General features: G+C 39.6%; 1 protein-coding gene across 1 annotated transcript in view; it reads right to left on the reverse strand.

Annotated features, from left to right (window-relative positions):
* sv2a (synaptic vesicle glycoprotein 2A) overlaps positions 1–10306 on the reverse strand; it is a 36941-nt gene extending 26635 nt beyond the window's left edge. Inside the window, exon 1 of the mRNA XM_036539635.1 lies at positions 10059–10306. The gene's annotated coding sequence lies outside the window, so the exon portion shown is untranslated. The remainder of the gene's footprint in view (positions 1–10058) is intronic.
* Positions 10307–11720: the final 1414 nt, after the last annotated feature.

Raw genomic sequence — 11720 nt, forward strand, 5'->3', positions numbered from 1 at the left:
AAAGTTCAGTGGATAAACCTAGAGCTGGACAGCTGGACAGTGGATTACCCAAAATGGGAGATTTGTATATCAAAAAGATACACAAATACATATAAAGATATATAAATTAAATAAATAAAATTCTTCACACCTATTCATGTCCCCCATGATAAAATGGTCAATAGCTATCAACACAAAAGATAACAATGGCACAGAGACTTCCTTGACAGTACATCTTTGTTATAAACCTATTTTTTAAAGCTCTTTATCTGCTACAGTAATCTTTGAGACTATAAACAAGAAGAAATGCATAATTCCATGATTTATTTGTTGTTAGGATTCTCCAGGTGCCCATAGAGTGGACACATGAACTGGCCAATCAGAAGGCTTATTCGCTCCCTGCGCACTCAGATTACAGCACGGTCTCGGGGTGGAGCTGGGGTGGAGTACACAAGCTTAGCTTTTTTTTTCCAGGGAGGATTGATTTAAAGGGTTTAGGGGACAGATCACTAACAGATGGAAGAGAGTCCGACATCAACAGCGCTTGTCTTTTATCTCAAGGGATTCTTTCCCCAAACATCAGGGAGGGGACAAGGAGAGAAAGCACAGAACAGACAGGACAATTAGCTGGCAGCTCATTAGTCCATTAGCCTGGCAAAAGAGCCGGGGCAGACGTGCCACGCGTGTCGAGTGCCAATGAGGAAATCAACTGCAGGCAGGGCTGCAGCAGGCTGGAGAAGAAGTGATGCATACAAGGCCTGTTACCAAACAAGAAAGGCGTAGCCTCTCTGATCAGCAGTTTACAATTACTTAAAATTAAGCAGTGGTTCTTATGATTTTTGGTGTCTGCGTTGTGTAAATTATAGTAGTGTAAACCACTTTATTTCATAGCATTACTAACTATTTATGATGTATGTCCAAATGGATTCTGGACTTAGAGATGGAAGGACCTAGCTAAAATGCTGATATGATAGCTTGCTGAAATGTATGCATATATTATGCACGTACTGTAAATACATACAATGTGATTATACTACAAATGTTTTGGCACATTCACAGACATGTGACCAATCAATCCTCATCACTGATAACAAATGTATACAATAAATCCAGACATGCTGTCTCCAGCAACTCGGCTTTGGTCTTTGTATTCATCATTATTGTGAAGCTCTAGAATATGTCAGAGTGTGTGTGGGGGGGGAAAAATTTAATGAAGCAGAACACAACTAGGAGCCAACAGCCATCATACGTGAAGCCCTGTTTGGAGCTTTACAAGCATTCTACAGCATCCACCTCAAAGACTTTGTACATATATACATACAGTATGTAAGCTATGGCTACCAAAATTAAACAATAGTACCAACAACAGTGTTTTCAATTGAGATCTAAACTTGCATTACTGGTCATAAATCTAAATCTATAACCACTATTCCACACCTTTTCCCATATAATTGTACATCAGACATAAATTAAGACAAGAGCACAAACTTACTCATACAGTGGATGCAAAGTAAATATAGACATGTGCAAGTCTCAACCAAACCAACATGTTCAAAAACAGAAGCAACAGTCATAGCCAGAAACCCATGACAACACAAAATGGCACATACTTTCGCCGTATCAAAGACATTGTGATGTTCAGTTAGCCCAATGAGGTGGATTTAAGTTGAACAACATCGGATGAACAAACAATGCTCAGTTGATGAATCAAATCATTACTAATATACAAGGCTGGTGGCATGGGCAGCTGCAGAATACAACAGAGGAAAGTGGAAAGGCCAGCTCTGTTTGAACAGGTAAAAGGCACAACTGGGGTTCTACTAGGGGAAAACAATGCGAGAAAGTATATGATTGTCCATACCAAACGTTTATAAATGCATCCTGTAAGAACCAGGATTTAATGTTTTGTCATTTTTGTCATAATAACTCCTTGACTTGAACATTCTGCTGCTGCCTGGTCACTTTTTACTGTCACACCATACTGTCAAAGAACTGCCCTGATTGCCCTTAAAATACACAGTACAATAAAGTATATTACTGGTCCTGCCAGACCACTGTCATGAGTTTGTTGTTAGCCATTGAGGCTGTCCACCGCACCCAGCCCATTTTAGTATTGTTTTCATATGTCCATTTAACACAATGGAGACCCACAGGCTCATTAAGCCATTGTTCGGTCTTCAGTGAAACTGCAAACACAATTGGAGTGATAATGTCATGTTGCTAGAAGTCTCCATTAAGTATTAAATGCCAAGCAAAAACACAAGATAAAATGCAATGTGTTGACAAAATCCTCTTCAAAATGCATGCCCTACCCTGACATGAGAAGACAAATACTAACTAAACACATTTTCAGGTAATTCAAACCATATGTCTCTTCTTGCTTATACTCACAGGTAAACACTGAGCTAACAGCTCTTTCTTCTCCACGTAGGAGTTACACAAAATGATAAAATCATTTTTGTGCTCCCTGTTTGACGTCAGGATTGTGCTGTGTGGACGCTGCTGAACCAGCGTAGGTGTTTGTTGGCTAATCCCCACAGAGCTCACTTCAAACAGACCAGGCGTGTGAGCCAACAGTGAGTGGGCTACGGGCCCACGGACCGCCATTGACCCCTCTGCGGGACCGCATGGATCAGGTTCCAAGCTCCAAGAATGGTGGTTTTAGCAAAATTTAATCAGGTCCAGCCCTGTCAAGAGGGAAAGCAGGTTCATTAGTCTATTTATAGAGCTAAAGATGGTGCCCTTCCACAAAGACACATTAATACACAGACGGAGGATGTCATTTCAGTCAGATACGCAATGAATATACTTAAACTGATGGATTACTTCTTTCACGCAGCAATGGCTTTCAGAACTGTTTCCTTCGTAGAGCAAGGATGAGAAATAGATAAAATTCAAGTGCTTCTTGTCGGTTTCCCAGTAGACAGGCTGGCTATGAGCACTTTTGGTAGGACATGCATTTCAAACTAGTGCTCTCAACCCTGGGGCTCTCCTACAGTCAGGTTTCCCAGTCTTTTAAGAGAGGCCATGTGGCAATGACACAAGGGGGAAAGGTAAGGGAAGGGGAAATCACCAAAACACTACTGTCAAGTGTTCTGAAGGCCAGAACAGACAGAGATGTCTGTTGGATATGCTAAAGGACAACAGCATCAAAAATTCATCTCATAGGTTGAAATATCTGATTTTTGTTGTTTTCTATCTGGCTTGGATTTTTGAAACCCAAAACAGGTACACCTGCTCTTTGTCAGGTGTGCTCATGTCTACATATATATATGTGTGTGTGTGTGTGTGTGTGTGTGTGTGTGTGTGTGTGTGTTCAGAGAGCCCCATTAAGCATTCCTTTTCTGAGAGTATTAAAAGAGCTAACATCTCTGATTCTCTTCACAGAAGAGAATGAGCGCAGCTCTACATGATGTGGATTTTTTGAGACAGTGAACCAGTACGTGATCACCAGAATCCCAGAGGACACATGAAAGAACATGCACTGCCTTTTTAAGGCAAGAGCCAGCCTGCTTTTTGGTGGAGTGACCCCTGAATAAAATCCTAAAAGGCATTTACCACAATGGTAGCTATAGTATCCTAAAACATTCAGCATAATATTTAACATATTGAGATGTAGACTGGTGCTCTAAAAATGGACTTGTGAGATAAAAGGTTAATAATCTATTCTTCCTACTGAGTATTTCTGACAGAGACTGACAGGAACACTGGGGCCAGGTCATCCTTAACTGTAGAATACACTGTATGGACACGGATTTCACTTTAGTAAAACCATGTTCACGTGTATTTATAAAGAAAAGAACAGCAAGAACAGCAAGAGACCTGCCTCCCACAAAATAATTTTCTTTTCTCCCCACCATTTGCCTGCTGTTTTCAATCAGGCAGCGCTTGTGACGCGTACAGTACAAGAAAGTGGAAAAGCACAGAGCAGTAGCTTCCGGTGCATTAAGCTAACAGCCTAAAGCCCCAGCAATTCATGTTCCAGGCCTCAGACACTCCGGCGAAGGACAATTCCACAGTGAATTACATTACCCCTGTAACAAATCGCTCTAGTTTGTGCAGGCTCAAAATACTCCTCGCATTAAACAACCGCAATGGCTAGTCATTATCGTATCAACCAACATCCATCTGTTTCACTATATGGTAAAACATAGTGTTACACTCCACATTAAGAGCTAGATATTTCAATTATAGAAACTTACGGTGTACAAAAATGCCCGTTTGACCGAATGCAAAAATGACATATCCTCACAAATAAACACCATAAATCAAGCCAGGTTTCTGCAGGCTCAGATGATGCAGTGAGCAGTGCTGAGGATTTAATCTGGGAATGAAATGAATGACTCATCACTCAGTTTGCTGGTTTGACACCCCCCTTTACTGGGAGTTTCCACTGCAACAACATCATACTGTCCAATTAATATTGAAGGAAATTATGATTACAGAAGAAGCGTATGTGTTATGGCTGCTGTACTGATTGCTTGTAAATTGTACAAATGAATTAATTCAAAGCTATCTTAGGCAATATACGTATAAACTACTATTGAAATCTTTCAACAGAACAGAAACAAAGTATTTTATTACATTTTCATTGAGCAAACAATCGTTTGTGGTCTTTGATGCACCCTAGACTTTTTATATTACGTATAAATAACATTAAAGAGCCTGCTACTGTCATTACACTAAATCCAACTTCCCATGTCCAATGCAACTGGCTTCCTGCTCTCCCTGCGCATTTAACACAATGTCCAGTGGGTAGCGGTGCTTATTCACTTCACATTAATCACTGTTCCAAACTACATCTGGGAAGTCGAAATGGAGTAAGGGATTCACCTTATACTGTGCTGGGCTAAAATACCCCAAAGAATAACAACAAAAAACTAGCGGAAATTCCAATATTGACTTGTTTTGTTACATCATGTTAGCAAAGTTCTAATGTTGACTATGTGCAAAAACAAACTGATGCAAATCTGCAAACATGACCTGAATACGAACCCCAACTGGTGCACTCATAGTCCCTGGTATAATTATACGATTTCAAAATGGATGAATACAATCAAATCCACCCAGCTCACACTCCAATTCAAAGCGACACACACATTCTGGTACAATTTACAACACTCTTTCAACGGGCATACATAAAGCACCTTTCCCTGAACTATCACCTACAATCCTAAGGATCTCCCAAACGTTTCAGGGATGAATAAGCATACTTGTCAGGTCATTTGCAGAAGATGAGTTGAATATTAGTACAATTGCAATTGCATGAAAAAAGAAGCATATTAAAAACAATCTATACAGGAAAATAAAATGTTGAAAACAAGCATGTTAAGGTTGCTATTTCTAGACACATTCTTCTTCATTCTACATCTACAAGATTTCTTCATTGGCATCTTAGCCATGCTCCCCTATTCCTGCCCTATTCCCCCTGCAAATGTGGTAACTCTGAAATACATAATATGGCAATCAAAGGTGGGTTGTTTCAGTCAGATATTGTCATTTCTGAGATGTTCTTAGAGTATAAATGATCTACTTCAATACCTCAGGCCATTTGTGATGTAGAAAAGGTCCCTTCAGCTTATTCATCCAATGAAGGCCCTAGCCCTGTCACTATTAATCACTTTTTCATGAAGGCAATATAAGCAATTAATCTGTGTTTTTTGTACACATTCCAGACCAGAATAAATCTAAGAATGAGAGCCACATTACCACAAAATGTGACTTATTTGTAGAAGTATACATTACTTCCACAGTAAAAACCTTTACTTGCAGTACTTGTGGAACTAACACATATCTAACAAGCCATATTTGCAGCAAAAAGACATAACAGTCAATGCTTGTTGTCAAACCCGGCATGACATTAACGTCTCAATCAACCTTAATTAACTAAGACTCGACTGAAGCCCAGCATAAATGGTGTGTCTTGAGGACTGTGCACCCTGTGTAGTATGGATGGGCAGACAGATGGACAGGCCAGTGGACAGGCAGACAGATCAACCAAGGCAAATGCAATACTCTCACGTCTGGATTAAAATGGATCTGTAGAAAGCAAGGTATTCCACACCATATGTATTATTCAACATTAAATTTGTGGTTTGCTCTGTAAATTTTGAAGAGATAGACATCAAATGTGGAATAATGTGTGTGATAGCCATGAGTACCCCTTTGATTGACGACACATTAATTTGTCAGGATTCAGTCATAATGCACAAGCACTGATATACTGTCAACCTTCACATTCACTGCTCGCGTTAATTTAGAGGCCAGCTGTAACTCTTGCCAGTAAACTGGGCCCTATCAAGATCTGATGCTGGCTGAGGGCAAGTCCTTAATCAATACAGATAACAGGCAGAAAATGAGAAAACCAACAATCACTGTCTCCAATCAGTGAAGGAGGCAGCCTGTACCGCCTGCACCACCACAGCTGCTGCTCAACACGTTCACAGCATTTGCTTATCACCTCACACCTCACAGAGTTACTGCACTGCAGCGTTGCACAAGGAGGACAAAAAGTAACAGAGGAATGATATCAGCGTTACAATGAAGAAACAGTTTATGAATGTTTGAGGTGCTGCAGGATTTACTCACTAACCAACCTGCACTACAGAATAGACACATAAGCCCTCAAGGATCAACCTCAACCCCCATTTTAAATATACAGGTCTCGTAAATAAGCAAGACCAAGAATCCTTGGTAATTTAGCTTCCTATTCCAAATTAGCTTTAGTATCATTCATAATAGAACAAAAGAAAACTGAGCCCTTCATACCTATCAGGCGAAAACCTGGCAAGCCCCCTTTCTTGTATATAATGTGTTATAATGCTCTGCAGCTCAGCTCACCATGTGCATTTCAAGTAAAGCGATTCCTTAATTTTAATGGAGATAACAGTGAGCTTCCCTTTTTATAGACGTTCATAGAGCCACTTATCATCACACTAGCTACAAGCTAATGAATTACTACTGTTCTACATGTATGTGTACACTTGGTATTGCCACCACACATATTACATAATACTATAAAACTTGCTTGGTTTGGAAATGTTAGTTCAATTGCTGTTCCTTTAAATCCTTTGTCACATTAGTTAAGTTCCAAGCAAATAAGCAAATAAATAAACACTTCTTGTGTGTAGTAAATAACATTAGTCATCTAATCATTTTCAATATATAGTTCACCACAAAATATTCACATTTCACCAAGTACTATCTACTGTATACTTCTGCGCAACTGATGTTTACAATTAAAAAAAAGATCGTTTTTCTTTGTAATTTATAGTGGTTGTCTGCAACAGTGCTATTCAAAGCTGATCTGCAAGGATCACATTCCTGCAGGTTGTTTACCTCTCACGTCAGCAGAAAAAGCAAAAGTAAAGAATAATCTTAAATCAGTATTACGTATGGTCACTGCATACTTTAATCTTACTAGGGCTTCACAGATTCAAGTTCAGACTGTTCACAAATAATGAATTTCAATCCATAAAACATGAGGGTCACATTTATTCACGTGTTTAAGTAATATGTGAAACAAAATCTAACAACTAATCTACATTCTGCTTATTGGAAGTTTAATGGAAGCTTCTGGAACTATAGAGGCATCTTAAGACATCTTGTTTCACTATGGTAAAACAGATAGTCATCAGTAGGATGCATCATCATGGTTATGATCACTGCAGATGAGGACTGCAAATGACCACTGAATGACCAAATGAAGACTACAAACGACCATTGACACCCAAATCTTGAAATTTTGCTGTAAAGAAATTTAAAAAACTTGAATTCACCACTTCCCATTGTAGTGTTCATTATTAAGTAATTTACAGCTGTTGAATTAAAATTGTTCTTTTTGGACCTGGCCATTAGTTTTATGTTTAGCATAACAACCTGAGATTTCAGTTGAGGAACTGTGCCCACTGTGAAATATGGTAGGGGCTTTATTATGTTTTGGGGTTATTCTGTGTCTTTGAGTCCTGAAGCCTTTCTTAAGATAGAGGGAGTTAAGAACTCCAACACATTTTGGCCAAAACCTAGTTATAGATGCCGAGAGGGCCAAACCTGCCTGAAAATGGACATTCCAGCATGACAGTGATCCCAGGTACATTATGTACATTAAACAAATGTTGTAAACTGATCATTTTTATCTCCACATCTCAATTCAATTGTAAATTTTTGGTTCAAACTCAGAAAAGCAGTTCGCAAATGAAAACCAAAAGATCTGAAGGATGTAGAGCATATGAAAAATCCCTAATCGGAAGTGCCAGAACCACTTTAAACACTACAGGTTGCATCTTGTATAATGTATGCCAGGAGAGAATATATTTAAAAAAAAAAAAAAACTAATCAAAAGATGTCAATAAATGTAATCCTTGTGTTTTCTGGAATAAAATTTGTGAACAATATTTGTGAGCAATATGCCTTTGCAATGCTGTAAAGCCAGCGTTTCCCAAACCTCTCCTGGAGGACCCCTTGTCCTGCATGTTTTAGATCTCTCCCTGCTCCAACACATCTGATTTAAATGATAAGTTTGTTATTAAGCAGCTTCAGGAGTTCACAACGAGCTGATCATTTAAATCAGATGTGTTGGAGCAGGGAGAGATCTAAAACATGCAGGACAAGGGGTCCTCCAGGAGAGGTTTGGGAAATGCTGCTGTAAAGAATAAACTATAACATTTAAGAGACAATATGCAGAAAACATCCCAATAAAGAGCATTATGTTTTATAGCTTTCTTTTGTAATTATTAAGTCAGGAGTACGTATTAATATGGGGGACACTGCGTCTGTGTGTGTGTACACACAAATTTCATTTCATTTCCAAAACACTACCTTGCTGCACCGCGCCGAGTCTCAGACTACCCAGAAATCTTGTGAAAATGGTATTCGGTATTCCACATCAGTCTTCAATAAACGGATGTATGTGACTTGTTTGCAAATGACAAGGTCGTTGTAGCAGAACTAACGCGCCAGAGAAATAGGCAAAACATAATTCCGCAACAATCTACGACAAACGGAGCCATTTTCACAGACGGAGGTCCGTAAAAGACAAGTTTTGAGTCCGTACGACTGGTTGCAAGGTCATTTTGACAGCTCCAGGATAAAAAAAAAAAAAAAAAAAAAAAAACAGCTGTAGCCACATATATACGGCATACCCACCTTTGATCATTGGAATATCTATCTCGATGGAAATAAAAGCTTGCTTTTAATTTAATAACATGCCTTCAAAAATCAAGGTCACACAATGTTTATGCACGTTAAATAAGGCATTTTGAGATGCACATTGTATATTTACCCCTCCCCCTCCCCATAAACACTAACGTTACTATTTCACGCGGTGTAAGGTGAAGGGGCGAGGCGAGGAGGGGAGGGTAGTGTTTATAAACTCCCTTAGTGCCAATTATTCACGATATTGTGCAATTATCAGATCTTCATAAAAGGATATTTTGTATGATGGCAGTAATCTTCAGTTTCTGCTATTCCCTAACAAAAACAACAGTGAGGTACCGTTTTCTGAATACTGGTAACAGTATCATAATGAAATGCAGGGATAGGCTAGTATCTCAGAAATATAAATCTTTTCACAAACGATACACTACTTAAAACCGAGTGTTCCTTGATTAGAAACGTTGAAAATGGATCCCGTGCATTTATTTGCATTATGACGTATTTCCACAAATGGTCTTCAATTGCATTTGTATTGCAAATAGCCTACTGCATTTAATAATTTCATATATGAGACAAACGTGAGGTTGACACGACGACAAATTATTTTTTTTTATTTATGAGGGACTGCATATCATTCCCTAATTTCTATCATTTAGAAACCGACAAACAAACCTCAACCAATGTGCTGTTAAAATACTCTTAAAACAACACATCTTCACAGAGCCGAGCGGAGAACGTCTATTTTTGTCATTTCCTGGAACACGCCAGAGGCAAGGTTTCGGCTATGTGGAAAATGACAATTAGTCTACACGCGGTGAAATATTCATTTACGATTACTGTTATTGCCATTAGAGCTATGCAATTCTATTCACTCTATTTCGGCAATAGCTGTTCCTTTCCATGACGACCAACAACGTGCTCCTTACCTTAATTGTAAGGTCGCTATGCATACAGACTTAGACGAGCTGTTCTTTCCACAGAAGGGCAGCGGTGTTGGTGAGGGATGCTGATGCTGATGCACTGCCTTTAATGCAGCTCAAGGCAAGCAGAGCGAGTCGCGACAAGGAGCAACGCGAGATGGGAGAGGGGCACACTACACAGAATATCCCTCGGAGCCGCCCTTACTCCTCCTCCTCTCCTTACGTTAGTCTGGAGGAGCACACCTGCTTCAGAGAAGAGGTCTGTCACCGATTTGTGCTGATAAGGAATAAGATTAATGTCGTTATATTCATATTCATGTATTCATAATGCGTCGTTATATATTCTACATTTTTAATCACAGCATTTTGTTTTAATTTTGGTTGACTGAAATACAAAATCATAATAAATAAACCACTAACACAATCAATAAACCACTTCCCATTTAATAGGCTCCGTATAGCATTTGTACAGTTGATTGCTAACCTGCTTTTGTTTGTAAATGCGTCATTGTAGATTATAGCCTACATGTGCTCCTCGATGTATATCATCCGTATTTCCCGGAACTACATTTGTATCGGATACACAAAATAAATATATGAATGGGAAAAAAACACTGGATCAGATAAGATATCATTGTTTCAAGCCATGTTTTGTGCACCGATCTGTGCAGGGCAGCCTGCACGTGCTGTGGCTCGTGCTCATAACGTCGAGAAAAGCATAGTGGTGACCGGCTCCGTCTTTCCAAGGTTGGTGGTTTACAGGAGACAATATTTCTAACTGACCAACAGTTAAAATTGCAAAATCATATTGATAAAAATGCCGTTCTCGTGGCATTTCAGAGACAGTTGTGGATCCCTTCTTCAAAAAGCGTGTATTTATATATTATACAGTGGGGATTTTGATCGTCAGAACGCAGAACTAGCAAGGCTTTGAAGATGAACCTTAAGCACATAGGGTTATGCTGCAGCAATCCTTCAGACAACCGTCCAGTATAGATTATTAAATATCCATTTCTAAGTAATATATTAATGACCACAACTATGGTCAAACCAACTATGGTCTCTGAATTTATGAGTATTAATGTCAGTGTAACTGCATAACCTCAACATACATCATTTAAAAAGGTACACAACCCATAAGAAATACAGCTGCCATGTTCCCTCTAACATTCGCAAACACAACCTCACATTAGATGTGAAAGGGTTTTTTTCACCATACATGCTCCAACAGTTTTCTGGGAACCTCTTCCCTGAGCTGAATAACAAGCACCACGCTAATATTTCTCTCTTATGGGCACAGATAAAGATACGTTGCCTATCATTCTCTGGCAATTCCTGTCGTCATGCCAACCACAGCCAATGCACCTCCCCCTTCCCCACCCACCATCACTACCACCACCATAACCATTTGACATCATGAGGCCAGATGCTGGAATCCTCAGTGGGAGGCGGAGGGACGGGGAAAGAAGAGGATTAAAGTGGGTGTGGTCCACGGCAGTGAGGGGTGGTGTGTTTTCTTCAGGGCTTGATTCACCAGGGGTGCAGTGAGCGGGACTCCATCAGTGATGCTAATCAGCCAAGGCAGGGCCCTCTCCTCTGGCATGATTCCTCATGGTTCCTCCCTCCACAATGTACCTTAGGCACCACAAGCGTGGGTGGCACAAGTTA

This window comes from Megalops cyprinoides, chromosome 10, assembly GCF_013368585.1.
Source record: "Megalops cyprinoides isolate fMegCyp1 chromosome 10, fMegCyp1.pri, whole genome shotgun sequence".
Lineage (NCBI taxonomy): Eukaryota > Metazoa > Chordata > Actinopteri > Elopiformes > Megalopidae > Megalops > Megalops cyprinoides.